This window comes from Haliotis cracherodii, unplaced genomic scaffold (assembly GCF_022045235.1).
Source record: "Haliotis cracherodii isolate W230 unplaced genomic scaffold, xgHalCrac1.p SCAF_2, whole genome shotgun sequence".
Taxonomy (NCBI): Eukaryota; Metazoa; Mollusca; class Gastropoda; order Lepetellida; family Haliotidae; genus Haliotis; species Haliotis cracherodii.
Genome location: NW_027266275.1, coordinates 26,207,162 through 26,222,859, shown reverse-complemented (window position 1 = coordinate 26,222,859; position 15,698 = coordinate 26,207,162). Strand labels below are relative to the sequence as shown.

Here is a 15,698-nt window from a genome sequence, read left to right as displayed (position 1 = left end):
CAAAGGGAAGCTCTAACCATAGTCTCTGAGACGTCACGCCACGGTCAGACGTTGTTGACAGTCTGTCCTGTCATAACGTTACGAAGTGCACTCAGATGTACACACGGCGACAAAACGAAACAAGGTAACAATTCAAACATGTTTCGGCCAAATCCAACTATTTTAATTTGTGGAAAAGGTTCCAAGTCGCAGAGGTCTACAAGCACAGATATGGAAAGTGATCCCGCTTGGCTAGGACTAGTGCCCTCGCAAAATAGTTTCGCATTTTATGTCTCCAATGTTGCCCAAACTTGTAAAATGCCTTAGCTACTTCACAGTTAGACACTGATTTTCAGTATATTAGACTGTTCTTTTGATAATGATAGCAATTATCCCAGTAGTTTCTCCAGATTCCCGAAGGTTAATTCTGACTCGATCGCCGAACGACAATGGCGAAGCCATGTTTGTAAACAGTGAAAGTAGTACCTACTTGACCTTTGATATTTGCATCTGTATTCGCATATGATACCAACAGATATAGTTTTAATCCGTTGGCTTTATGCTGCAGAGAAACCTACCTACCCATCACATGATAAATGTGGATACATGTTCAAGATCCTTAACAATATTGCTTATTAAAATAGCTTAGCTAGGCTTTATACCTGCATAGTTCTTCAGCGAGGATAGTTGTCAACGAGACAATCCACGTACCTGCAGTACATGTCTGCACGGGGACAATATGTCAATTGGCATGGTGAAGCAAATATGCTTCGTCGTGATTTCGTATGTTTTCCATGATGGATGTTTTCGGTGTTCCCACGTGTGTCTAGTACTTAAGAATGGGCTTCATAAAACGTCACCAACCTACCATTCTGTGGTTGATTAAGGCGTTGATAACACATCTTGAACGGCTAATCTTAGTTCCAGGACGATTCGCCAAAATCGTTCATACATATCGTTGACGTTAAAATGAGATTCAATTCATCAAAATACAATAAAAGATATTAATCTTGTAAACTAAACTTTGATTTAAACTTATTTTTAGCTATGCTCCCGTTAGAAAGAGGCATGGACTTATTTATGTCGATCCCGATATAACGGGTAAGTTTACACCTGAAACAATACTTATGCTAAAAATATGGGACATAATGAATATAATGATGAAATATAAATGATGTGACATGAGGGGTGAATATTTTTCACGATTGTAATATCTGTCGACCTGCTCAACTGCCTGATGTCGTCCGGACATGACCTGGCGATCATTCCTCGTGCAGTGCGGCAAAGAATTGGCCTACATTGTGAAGGCCTACACGAACTTGGCGGAAGTTCAATCCATGAGTGTTCCAATGGGTTGGGTCAGGACTTTAAGCTGGTCAAGGCAGTACTGAGATGTTTCCTTTCGTCTAAAATCGAGTGGGCGTTATACTGTTGGAATTCAAAGTATCGACCAATCATACGCGTGAAGGGTACCACGACTGGTTTAAAAGCCTCATCGCGATAACGGATCACTGTGAGTCGACCATCACGACGGAAGGGAGGTCCTGTAACTGAAGCCAGATCACACCAACACTGACCTACCACCACATCGGTCGAGGTGTGCTATGGTACACTGCTGGCTGCGTTCATGAACACGTCTCCAAACACAAAGAAAAGGTACGCTAGTCGGGAAATTATCTCGAGTCACAACTGAACATTGTGTGACGTGAGTGACGCAACTGCCTTACGTGATGACACCCACACGTCTGTCGAGTCAATCATTTGGCAGATATCTTCTATTCCTACTGCTTTCAAACAATTTCAAACAATTATATTTTCGTAAGTCCTCCATGGCCATGCTGTATTTTCTCACAATCAGTTCTTTTACTAAAATACCCCAAGTCTCAAATCCGTCAAATGTATTTGTTGAGATAACCAGCAACCCGTCGGAGTGTCTTCCCGAACCAATCAAGCCTGTTCCTTTAGACTTGTATTTGTATGCTATTTGTATGTCATGACATGTCTCGCCACGATAAGTACTGTCACAAAGTAAAGACTTTTGAGAATCTGAAACATAACATGCTACGCTTCAGTATGTGTGATAAAGACGTGTCATATCATTCACTTTACAGAAAGACGATGCATGATGACAATTGGCCCAAGACATCTGGAGGTAGGGTTGATCTGGTCTGTGTTGGTGCTGCTACTTGTTCTTGGGTTCTTTACGGTCTAAGTCGTGGTAAATCCCTACAAGCTGATTCCGGGGCGGGACAAACATGTCCAAAGACACGGGTTGGGGATACTGAAGACCACGGCCAAGGATCCAGCGGCCGTACATCAGTTTCAAAATCACCGACCCACTTCCTGGCAATATCTTAGACGAGCCAGAAGGTATAACGAAACTGAGAGGTATCTGGAAAATGCACCTCACAACAAAAGTCTGTGGCGGGAGCTTAACGTCATGAAGCTGGTGAGAAATAACAATAATTACTTATTTGCTGTTGTTATCTTCTTCCGTGGTTTCCCTTCGGGATTCTGTGTCAGTCTAGGTCCCCAATATATCACACTTGTCGTATGTAAATGAAGGAGTCAATTGGGTGAATTGGACAGTTTATTGTCACTCAAGCATCCCAGTGGCCTATATGCAGTCCAATACTGGTTTAAATTATGGGAATTGGGTTTATATCGTAATACAAATGTATCAATTTAGAAGGGAATGAAATACGTTACTCTAATAAAACGTGTTTTCATGCACACACACACACACACACACACACACACACACACACACACACACACACACACACACACACACACACACACACACTTTGTACGCATCCCGAGGTTCCTGACGGGATGCTAGGTTTCAGAAGTGGGGGGTCGAGTCTAACAGGTTTTTACCATGAATCATATTTTTTTATCTTTGAATCATTTGTTTCCAAGGCAACCAACAAAAATGATCCGGAATTTACTAATCCATGCTGGTGGGTAGAGCAAGTTCCTGAAAATGCTTGTCCTTCTGCTGAGGGAGCATTGAAGAAAGCCCTTAAATGGGGCTGCTTCCCCTACTTCTTCATCATAGGTCAGGCCAAATGTGGCACTACCACACTGTTTAGCAGAATAGCGAAACACCCCCGACGTCGCCCCCCATGCCATGAAAGAGACGCAGTGGATCTGTCGTGACCGACTACGTACGTGTAAAATTGTTTAAGACTTATCCTTTCATGATAAATCCCCTTGGCACATGACATAATCTAGGGCAAAGGTCAGGAATAGAAAAAGGCTAAACCTGTGTGTTTATACCTTCTCAAAAAGTATCAGTTACTCAAAAAATTTAAAAAGTATTTTTGACAAGATCATGGTTATGTCATCATCAGTTTCTGAGGCGTGGTTCGTCTACATCACGAAACGTGCAACTCAACAAACCCTAACACACCGAAGTACTTTGGCATTGTTACAAAATTCGAGGCCATTAGGATGTGGTCCTTCTTTGAAAATGTTTTGGTTCGTTTCACTCAAAGATCAAGATCAACATTCAATCGAAATTCAGTCGAAATGAAATGGGACTGCAATAAGCGTATCATCAACATGTCGACATCTTGTGTTTAGAGTGTCAGGGATATTATTTCGAAAAGTGTAGGAGGAGTTGATTTCACAAGCTTATATCCTCTCTCACAATAAGCTTATCAAACATGGTTAATTTATTGTTAGTTTTGAAGCATAGTAAACCAGCTTGCAACTTGATATTTGCAAGTATATTTAGTCCCATCACACCAAATGCCAGTCGTATATGTGTCATAAATGTTCATTCTTGGGGTTATTGCGGAAAATGATCGTATATTTCATTGCCCGTTACCAATGCGCCTTCATTTGTATACTACTTGGTAGTTGTTGCATCTTAAGAGTGAGTGAGTGAGTTTGATCATACGCCGCATTTAGCAATATTCCAGCAATATTTCGGCGGGGGACACCAGAAATGGGCTTCACACATTGTACCCATGTCGGGAATCGAACCCGGGTCTTCGGCGAGACGAGCGAACGCTTTAACCACTGGAGCACCCGACCGCCCCGTTGCATCTTAAGACGTTGTCTGATTAAGGTCAGTGTAACAAATGGATGATATGACACTTGTTGATACTTGTCCAGAAAGGCGAGCGACAGCTTACGCGCCGTCATCCAACCAAATTAATCTCTATATGCTAACTGTTGTCTTATCTTTCGCATGTCGTGGGTGTGAAATGAGGCTAGAACATCTACGGATCTGGGATTCAAATTTTGCATGGCTAACCCGTTTGAGTGCTTGGAATCGTGTACGGACAATTCATGTTCTAGGTGCAAATACTTGCAAAGTAATCCTCTCATACTATCGAAACCATTTTAGCGGCTCGTCCTCTAAAACCTGAGCTTTACTGATCTAGTTATTGCTTCACCAATTACTAGACATCTTTCAAACAATTGTCTGACATCGCATCGCCGTTTACTGACACATAGTAGCATCCGTTCAGGACATTCTCCAAACATTTAGACTTACCATCCTTCAAACATTTAATCTCACATAGTAGCGGACATACGTCTGTCAATAATGCTAACATTCTTAAAAGATTTAATCTCACATATTAGCGGATCTACTTCACACATTAATGCTAATATCCTTCAACATGGAATCTCAAAATGTAGCGGATATACTGCACACATTAATGCTAACATCCTTTTTAACATTTAATCTCACATAGTAGCGGACATACGTCTGTCAATAATGCTAACATTCTTAAAAGATTTAATCTCACATATTAACGAATCTACTTCACACATTAATGCTAACACCCTTTGAACATTTAATCTCACATAATAGCGGATATAATGTACACATTAATGCTAACATTCTTAAACCATTTAGTCTCGCATAGTATCGGACATATTTCACTTATTAATGCTAACATTCTTAAAACATTTAGTCTCACATAGTATCGGACATATTTCACTCATTAATGCTAACATTCTTAAAACATTTAGTCTTACAAAGTAGCGGATATACTGCACACATTAATGCTAACATTCTTAAACCATTTAGTCTCGCATAGTATCGGACATATTTCACTTATTAATGCTAACATTCTTAAAACATTTAGTCTCATATAGTATCGGACATATTTCACTCATTAATGCTAACATTCTTAAAACATTTAGTCTCGCATAGAAATACTGATTGCATTATATAGTTATAACAAAAGTCGGGCGGTCGGTTAGCCTGCCCTGGTGGCTAAAGCGTTCGCTCGTCACGCCGAAAACCCGGGTTCGATTCCCGACATGGGTGCAATGTGTGAAGCCCATTTCTGGTGTCCCCCGCCGTGATATTGCTGGAATATTGCTAAAAGTGGCGTAAAGCCGTACTCACTCACTCACTCAAAGAAAAGTCGTACATGGTAGCACCGACACCAGTTGCTTTTTTCTTTCAGTTCCGTCCTGTTCATCGATAGAGACGTACCTCAATCTTCGACAGACGAGTTCCGTGTTTATCCAGAGTAGACACAGACAATGCGAAGTCAGTCCATATGTGATAGGTAAGATAATTTATTGACATGGAAAAGGTGTATCAGTACGAGATCAGCAGCTTGTTACACAAATTTTTTTCATAGCTGATGCTACACCAGGCTATTTCTCTTTTAACGACTTTTGGGACATGTTGCCTGGCAACGAGGGATGCACCGACCCACGTGTGACAAATGCTAACGTCATTCACCATCTGAACCCTCGTGCTAAACTCATTGTGATCCTCAGGAACCCAACAACCAGGTTTGTTTGTTTGTTTGTTTGTTTGTTGTCTAGCGCCGCACTCAGCAATATTCCAGCTTTATGTCGCCAGCCTGTAAATAATCGAGTCTGGACCAGACAATCCAGTGATTGATGCCATGAGCATCGATCAACATAATTACGATACGATGACATGCATCAACCAACTCAGCGGACTTGATCACCCGATCCCGTTAGTCGCCTCTTACGACAAGCATATAGTCGCCTTTTACGGCAAGCATGGGTTGCTGAAGATCTATTCTTACCCATGATCTTCACGGGGTCACGGCCAGGTACTTGACGCAGACCATCTCACATTACGAGTGTTTAGAATGCTGATATGGTTAAACCTCATCCTCATTGATTTCGTTCAATATGTTAAGACGCAAATGATCTAAAGTATATGGCGCAAGACTTTCCAATCAAATCCTGTCGGAATCGAGAAATCCATAAACACCCGGCCAAAACAAGGGTTTTCCATGACAACTTCCTGATTAGATTTACTTGATATATTTGCAGACTCTACTCCTTATACTTTCATAAAGGCAATATACCGGTATCTAAAAATGATTTCCATGACCTGGTTGTGACAGAGATTGCAAAATTTCAAAACTGCCTAACATCACAGTCGCTCCGAGGGTGTTGCTACAACTATTCCTTATCATCTTCTCTCACAGAAGCGGTACGTATCCTTCTTTATGAGTGAGTGAGTGAGTGAGTGAGTTTTACGCCGCTTTTGGCAATATTTCAGCAATATCACGGCGGGGAACACCAGAAATGGGCTTCACACATTGTACCCATGTCGGGAATCGAACCCGGGTCTTCAGCGTGACAAGCGAACGCTTTAACCACTAGGCTACCCGACCGCCCCGTATTCTTTCACAGAGGGCGTACGTTTCTCTTCTAATTTTTTTCTGTTTTATTCTCTCACAGTGGGAGTACGTTTCTCTCCTAATATATCTGTTGCATTCTCTAACAGAGGTAGTACGTTTCTCTCTTAACATATCTGCTATATTCTCTCATAGAGACGGTACGTATCTGTTTATGTGGTGTATTCTCTCACAAAGAGGGGACACCAGAAATGGGCTTCACACATTGTACCCATGTCGGGAATCGAACCCGGGTCTTCAGCGTGACAAGCGAACGCTTTAACCACTAGGCTACCCGACCGCCCCGTATTCTTTCACAGAGGGCGTACGTTTCTCTTCTAATTTTTTTCTGTTGTATTCTCTCACAGTGGGAGTACGTTTCTCTCCTAATATATCTGTTGCATTCTCTAACAGAGGTAGTACGTTTCTCTCTTAACATATCTGCTATATTCTCTCATAGAGACGGTACGTATCTGTTTATGTGGTGTATTCTCTCACAAAGAGGGGACACCAGAAATGGGCTTCACACATTGTACCCATGTCGGGAATCGAAACTGGGTCATCGGCGTGACGAGCGAACGCTTTAACCATTAGGCTACCCGACCGCCCCCAGCTGTTGTGTAGTGCAGACTCGACTTATATGAACTTCCAGAACAATAATTGCAATGTCTTGTTTGAAGGAACATGCCAAAACTTAATTTCCACACCAATCATGTAAGTTTTAAAGCTGCGGAAGTAGACGTATTTTATCATTGTGCTATTCTCTAGTCGCAGACCTATGGTACGGATAAGTTGTGTCTTTAAACTTACTTAGCCTACATTTGCAGCCACTGATATTGACGTCGTCCCGCATTGCCTGCAGTCCCCTTTCAACAAATGCGTGCGTCGGTGAGGCTTTCAGCAAGTGAAGCGCCATTATCGAATTTTAAATTTTTCTTCCGCCTTATTTTCTTCACTGGTGTATATATGTTTCATTCGGAAATGCATAAAACACTTTTTCTATTTACGTCATACTTATTATCTAGATACGTCATACTGTATCACCCTCGAGGAGAGTTGTTGAAAACGGTATCATGATGCGTTAGTTCCAGTAAGCTTATTATAAGTTATTATATGTAGCAACATGGTTGAATAAATGCCAGGTTAACGGGTGCAGCAAAGGAATAAACGCCTGCCTTCAAGAAACGCTAGGTCTTCAGGACTTTTGTAATACCGGGGGGTACATGGGGCACAGTCGTTTAAGGCACCTGCAATTCGCTGTACAGACATCCCGTGGGCACTCCAGAAACCTATGATTGTGTGTTCGAATCCCGGTTCGCCCCGATTATGTTTCTAAGTCTGACGACACCATACCCGTGCTCGTGGGTTTCACCAAAGTGGTAAACGTCTGAGACCTGTTTCACTTCGGGGTTTCCTTACACATTAAGCTGACACGCCGTGATATAAATGGATTATTGTTCAAAGAGGTGTTTAAACCAATTCACTCACTCACTCACTCTGAAATACTGACAGGAAACATATGTAGCAAAATTGTTAAAACAACTGTCTGCAATCTGGAAGCATAACAGCCTGCCTCTAATTAACACTAGTCTCGGTTAAACGTCGGGTTTTAGGACCTTCAACATAAACACTGGACTCTTAGTAAAGCTGGTATATCTCTATTCCGCTATATTAACTTACATTGGCGGTATGTGTCTCTCTACATCAGCTATATTCTCTTACACAGGCAATATGTGTCTCTCTATATCCGCTATATTATCTTACACAGGCGGTATGTGTCTCTCTATTTCCGCTATATTCTCTTACACATGCGGTATGTGTCTCTCTATTTCCGCTATATTCTCTTCCACAGCCGATGTGTGTCTCTCTATTTCCGCTATATTCTCTTACATAGCCGATGTGTGTCTCTCTATTTCCGCTATATTCTCTTACACAGACAGTATGTGTATCTCTATATCCGCTATATTCTCTTACACAGCCGATGTGTGTCTCTCTATTTCCGCTATATTCTCTTACACAGCCGATGTGTGTCTCCCTATTTCCGCTATATTCTCTTACACAGACATACTGTCTGTCTGTCTGTATGTGTGTGTGTGTGTGTACGTGCGTGCCTGCGTGCGTGCGTGTGTGTTACACAAAACACATATCCATATGTTTATTGGTATTTTGTTTTAAAAGCTGGACATCCGTCGAGGTATCTACCAGGTGTTCATGTCCGATTGGATGGAACTGTTTCCAAGAGACCAAATACACGTGATTAAGTTCGAAGATTATGTAAGAAATGAAAAAAGGCATCTGGTGGAAATCTACAAATTTCTTAAATTAAGTGAGTATACCGTTTCTGTTGAAGTTGTGTTCATTGTATTAGTTGTACAGACCAGCACAATCTAAATAAATAAATCTATGACCTCGTCTAATGTGTGACTTAGAGGGCTGAGATTAACGCCCCTTTTTAACATTGTGTCAGCTCCATGTGGGAGGAAAGCCCCAAGTGGCGCATGTCGTAAACACTTACTACTTTGGCAAAACCCTCAAGACGGATTTAATGCTGACAAACTAATGATCACAACGAGGGAAACTCTCGAACCCTCGAACCCTCGATGAACAGATCCGTGCACGAATAAGGGAAGCAACTCTACTTTCCGGATACTATTTTGTCTAAGAACATGACTCCGTTGCAATGATTTGTTAACATGGAAACCTGTCAATCCGGACCATTTAACTGGAAATTATATCGTCCAGTTTTACGGGATGTAAATGGGGTGTGATCAGTCTATATGGTTTGTGATGTAGCTTACATGTGTTGTCATACATTATTTAGAATTACGCTTAGTAGGGGAGTCTCAATGAAAAGTTAATGGTGCAAAGACAACCATGATTTACCTGTCAAATTCTGATTGACAATGGCTGGTTTGAACAATACATGATATTAGCGATTCTATACACTACCGGGAAGCTGGAACGCCTTGGGGTAGGGACTTTCGGAGTTTTAGCAAAACATTATGAGCGAGTGAGTTTAGCTTTACGCCGATTTTATAAATTAGACATAAGCTTCACGCATAGCACCATGTGGCTGTTGTGTAAAATATGTATAAATAATTCAAGTTTCATCTTACAGGAAAACTGTCTGACGAAATGCTGGAAAACATAATCAGTATGAAGGCATTAAATGAAAGGAAATATGGAGTCAAGGCTGGGGGTATGATGAACTCTACACGTGCCCTTATCGACAGATTTTATAAACCGTATAATGAGAAAATGTCAATATTTATGGAAGACGAACATTGGAATTGGTAAGATGTACCAAGACAGGTACCTGTTGATACCAAGAGGCCGATTGGAACCGGGACTAGTTTGGGTGTGACGGAAGGACCTCTACAGCACTATCGAATCAAGCTGAACTTTGAACCTGTTTGGTGCGTTGAATCGCGTACCAATACTTACATTCCTATGCGTAATGCTTCAATAGAGAACTTCAAGTGACTTAAAAACCTTCTGGATAAAGGTACCATCATCAATACTGAAACGCCGGAAATGGTTGTGCACACAAAATCAGCATGAAAGCACACATTCCGGTGTGTGATGGTTGATTTATAGTTAACACATTCACGAGTGTGATGGTTGACTGACAGTTAACACATTCAATTGGGTAGTGGTTGACAGACAGTTAACGCATTAAAGTGGGTGATTGTTGATTGACAGTTAACACATTCAAGTGGGCGATGGTTGATTGACAGTTAACACATTCAAGTGGGTGATGGTTGATTGACAGTTAACACATTCATGTGGGTGATGGTTGATTGACAGTTAACACATTCAAGTGGGTGATGGTTGATTGACAGTTAACACATTCAAGTGGGTGATGGTTGATTGACAGTTAACACATTCAAGTGGGTGATGGTTGATTGACAGTTAACACATTCATGTGGGTGATGGTTGATTGACAGTTAACACATTCAAGTGGGTGATGGTTGATTGACAGTTAACACATTCAAGTGGGTGATGGTTGGTTGACAGTTAACACATTCAAGTCGGCGATGGTTGATTGACAGAACACATTCAAGTGGGCGATGGTTGATTGACAGTTCACACAATCAAGTGGGCGATGGTTGATAGTGAACACATTCAAGTGGGTGATGATTCATTGACAGTTAACACATTCAAGTGAGTGATTGTTGATTGACAGTTAACACATTCAAGTGGGCGATGGTTGATAGCACATTCAAGTGGGAGATGGTTGATTGACAGTTAACACATTCAAGTGGGTTATGGTTGATTGACAGTTAACACATTCAAGTGGGTGATGGTTGATTGACAGTTAACACATTCATGTGGGTGATGGTTGATTGACAGTAAACACATTCAAGTGGGCGATGGTTGATTGACAGTTAACACATTCAAGTGGGTAATGGTTGATTGACAGTTAACACATTCAAGTCGGCGATGGTTAATTGACAGTTAACACATTCAAGTGAGTGATGGTTGATTGACAGTTAACGCAATTGTGGTTGACTATATATGTTGATATATGTTGTAATGTTTGCTGTAACGTACTTTAATCGCAGTTTATATTGTGCTTGGTGATATCAAACAATATTTAAGGACCGCACTATCAGTATGGAACAAATCGTATAAGCCTTTTAATCTCTTTAAAACTTATAGCATGGCTCTGTATTACTTGCTAATCCTGCACAATTGATGTCCTGGTTATAAATGCATTTTCAATCCAGTTTATTTTGTTTAGCGATAATCACAAATAATCGCCATGTTTACAAGAAACAAACGATCTTAATCTTTCTATCTAATAATAAATCGGACTTGCTACTGGCCAACCCTGCAAACTACTTATAAATTTATTTCAATCTCGCAGACCAGAAAATAACAAGCGTGACAGTGTACAGAGATTGCTTGGCGTTTTATAAATTGTGGCATTTCATACTTTTTATGTGCAATAAATGTGCAAAATAAATATCTACCGAGAGTAGCTCTGGATCCAATAAGTTTGACAGTGTTGGTTATTTATAAAGATAAACAACCGCGGAAAAGAAAATGTACACCCATGTTTGATTGTAGCTAAAGTGAACAAAAATAGGTTATTCGATGGTGATGAATTTGATTCGGGTGTTATAGTTGTGTTTTGGGCCTTATATTTGCCGTGTTCGGCAACTGTTTCAGCCCAGAAACGTGGTCATGACGTTTGTAATTGTTCGCAAACTCTTTTGGCCGGCAGTAGTTTAGGTTTCTGTCCGGATTCTGTTTGCTACATGTGCTGTATTGAACAGGTAATTAGGTCTCTCTCTCTCTCTCTCTCTCTCTCTCTCTCTCTCTCTCTCTCTCTCTCTCTCTCTCTCTCTCTCTCTCTCTCTCTCTCTCTCTCTCTCTCTCTCAACAGGGCTCTCAGTGAACGTCATTGCGTGTCAGGATTTTAGAGCGCTTCATATGGTAAATGGAAAGAAGCAACCATATAATCATCGCCTTTCCCATTCAGATGCTTATATTTCCTCTTTACCACAATCGCATTTAAATATTTGGTTTGCTTTGTTGTTTAACGCCGCACTCAGCAATATTCCAGCTATATGACGGCCGTCTGTAAGTAATCGAGTCTGGACCAGACAATCCAGTCATTGGCATCATGAGCATCGATCCACGCAATTTGGATACGATGACATGCATCAACCAAGTCAGCGAGCCTGACCACCCGATCCCGTTAGTCGCCTTTTACGACAAGCATGGTCGCCTTTTACGGCAGGCATGGGTTGTTTAAGACCTACGCTACCCCGGGTCTTCACGGGTCCTCATTAAACTAAGATCTTTTACTCCGATACCATACTACTCCGCGTGAAGATTTGTCGAACCTACACAGAAGGTTGCATCAGGTGAACCTTCTGGTCAGCGTCAAGGTTTTTTTAATTATGGGTACATATGCAGCGCTATTATATTGTGGATATTTTATACTGTCGTTTCTGAGCGCCATAACATCTACACTCAAAAGGGTTCACTATTGAGGGTATATTTGTGGTTTACGGCTCCTCGACATACTTATTGTCCTGATAAATATCAGCGGGAAAGTGGCGGATTCAAATTGCGTTTTACATTATTCCCAAGGACCACATTGTCAGAATGTGTTCACCATAAACCAGAAAATGGCACAGACAGCGTGTGAACTGTCTATAAACATTGAACAAATATATTGAAAAAGTCAGAAAAATCACATAACGGCTTCTAAACACAGTAACAGATTCCAACACCTGTGAATATATGCACAAATTCCACTTTTCGACTGGCACCGTGAAGATCCGGGGTAGAATAAGTCTTCAGCAACCCATGCTTGCTGTAAAAGGCGACCATGCTTGTCGTAAGAGGCGACTAACGGGTCTTTTCAGGGACAAGCATATAACTAGATAAATCTAAACAAAAATGTTGTGACTCGGCTGTCCGTTATATAGATAAAGCAAAATGTTTGTTGAGTGATTGTGTTTGTGCAGCTGATGAGTCATTGAAGAAACAGGTAACGATCAAATGTAATGACTCTAAAATATGGTTTGACAAGGAATGCAATTTCTATAAATGTGAAGGTCACAGACTTCTACTGGTTTATATAGAAAGCGTCAAGATAGCGTGTCCCTCGGTCGTTATATAACGATGTATCACGGGAGAATAAAAAAAGGTATAACGATTCTATTCGTGATGAACTAACAGCCAACATAAATAATGCGAAAGAGTTTTGGAGGACTGCACGAGACATTACTGGATTTTTTGTACACAGTCCAAATATAACTATTGATGATTGATATAATCATTTTGACAATATTTTTCACAAATCAAATGGTAATATTGATGCTATTATTAATGACAACCAATTACACAAGTTGAAATGTATCATTGTATTATGGACTTAATCATCCAAATCTGCTGGATCAGATGATAATATTGCCGAATTGTTTTAACGTGCCCACGACTTGTTATTACCGTAAATGCGGAAAGCTCTAGGTGGTCTTTGTTGATTTTACTAGCCGTTCCATTTAGTTGATAGAAATAAACTATGGCATCTCCTAAAATGTGGGTAGTTTCTTCCAAAATGTTGAATGCCTAATAGTTGTGTTAAAGCATGTGTCAGAGCTAACAATATATTGTCAGACCCTTTTGAATGCCCACTGGGCCTAAGACAAGGGTGCATTTTAAGCCCACTATTGTTCTCAATGTTTATTAATGAACTTGCTGATGAAATAAAATCTACATGTTGATCTGGTGTTCAGCTTCATCCAGAATTATTTCTGCTTTTGTTGCTGACTTTGTGGGACAATTATAACAATTATCATCCACCATTATTGGTCTGCAGAAACAGATTGATATTTTGGATAGTTTTTGTTCTGATTATAATGTGTCTGTTGATAACTTAATATAGACAAAACCAAAATACTTAGATTTAAGAATGGTGGCATTTTGTCAGGTTATGAAAAAAGATTTTATCTTGACACATAAATAGAATGTGTTACATTATATTCGTACTTTAGAATATTATTTTCTATTTTTTTAATGGAATAAGCATGTTGCAAAGACAGTTATGTGTGGTGTATTTGGGACATTGTCAGCAATTCAACCTCTTTCATATTTAACATAATTTTAATATTTTTGATAAAACATAAAATATATATATTGGGATATGATGCGTGCAAACAACAAGCCTGCCAAGCTGACTACTCCAACAGAGATGAGATAGGGTTGCGGCCGTGCCCTGTATTCATTAACTGATCATCAGTGTCTGAACAAGGTCGGTCTCCTCTTCTGGAATATTAGCGGTTTGTCTACAAAATGTATGGTACAGACTTCATGAACTATCTCAATAATTTTGATATATGTGGTTTAACAGAAATATGGACAGATAACATTGATAATGAAATTTTCAGCGATTACATTACTTTTTGTGGTAATATAATTAGAACGGGTTACTCCCATATCGCCTACGCTTCAAACGCCTACAGGTTTTATGTAGGCGATTGGGCACACCCCTATGTCAAAAATAGACTGTTCCGACTTGTCATTAAAACATTTCACAGTAGATTACAGAAACTGACCGTTCAAACAGCTTTATCTCACAGTAAAAGAATTTGTCCTATATTGCTTTATGGTTCAGAAATGTTGTTTTTTGACAGTTGTAAAGAAATTGGGGTGATTCATTTATTGGCAAGCAATTGTTTCTTACGCGTAAACGTATCAACTGCAAATCATATGGTAAGGAGAAAATGTGGCAGATATCCCTCAATATATAAAATATATATATATATATATGATGTGGACAAAAATGTTATAATATGTTGTTGTTATCTGCAAATATTGGAAAGATCAAGTGGCCATCAAAGATTAAGCACTTGCCCTTCTCCAATGGTTTTGGTTAAATTTGATATCATCAATCTGTCGGTAACGTTCTTGCTTTTATTGGGGGCACGGGTGACCCATATCGTCTAAGGCGCAGCGATTCGCTGTGAAGAGTTGCGTCCCTAGGGCACACCAGAAACCTATGACTGTGGGTTCGAATCCCGGTTGGCGCCGATTATGTTTCTAGGTTTGTCAGCACCATACCCAAGCTCCAGGGTTTCACCGAAGTGGTAAACGTCTGAGACCTGCATTGCTTCGGGCTTTCCTCCCACATTAAGCAGATACGCCGTGATATAACTGGAGTAATGTTAAAAGCGGCGTTAAAGCCAACTCTCTCACTCTTACTTTTATTTCAGATTTGCATTTCGATTAAAGTCTTCCTTACGAACAAAACTGGTATGACGCCCTCCAAAACAGTTACAAAACGTATAGTAATGGCAGTTTGGCATTACGCGGCCGGGAATCAAATCCCGGACCTTCCGCTCTCCGGGGGGAAGCTCTACCAAATAAATAGGGTATTCCATGTGTCGAGTAAAATATCATGTTTTTTTTCTTTATTTCACCATTTCCTCCGTCACAAAATGAGAGAAACACGATATTTCACTCGACACACGGAATATCCTATTTATTATATATTTTTTGTGCAGTTGTCTGCCGGAAAATTAAACTAGTTCATTACAAATTTAAAAAAAAACCTTGAAACGT

At 40.3% G+C, this 15,698-nt stretch overlaps 1 pseudogene; it reads left to right on the top strand.

Annotated features, from left to right (window-relative positions):
- Positions 1–2,104: 2,104 nt before the first annotated feature.
- Positions 2,105–9,914, top strand: LOC139467534 (carbohydrate sulfotransferase 15-like; annotated as a pseudogene).
- Positions 9,915–15,698: the final 5,784 nt, after the last annotated feature.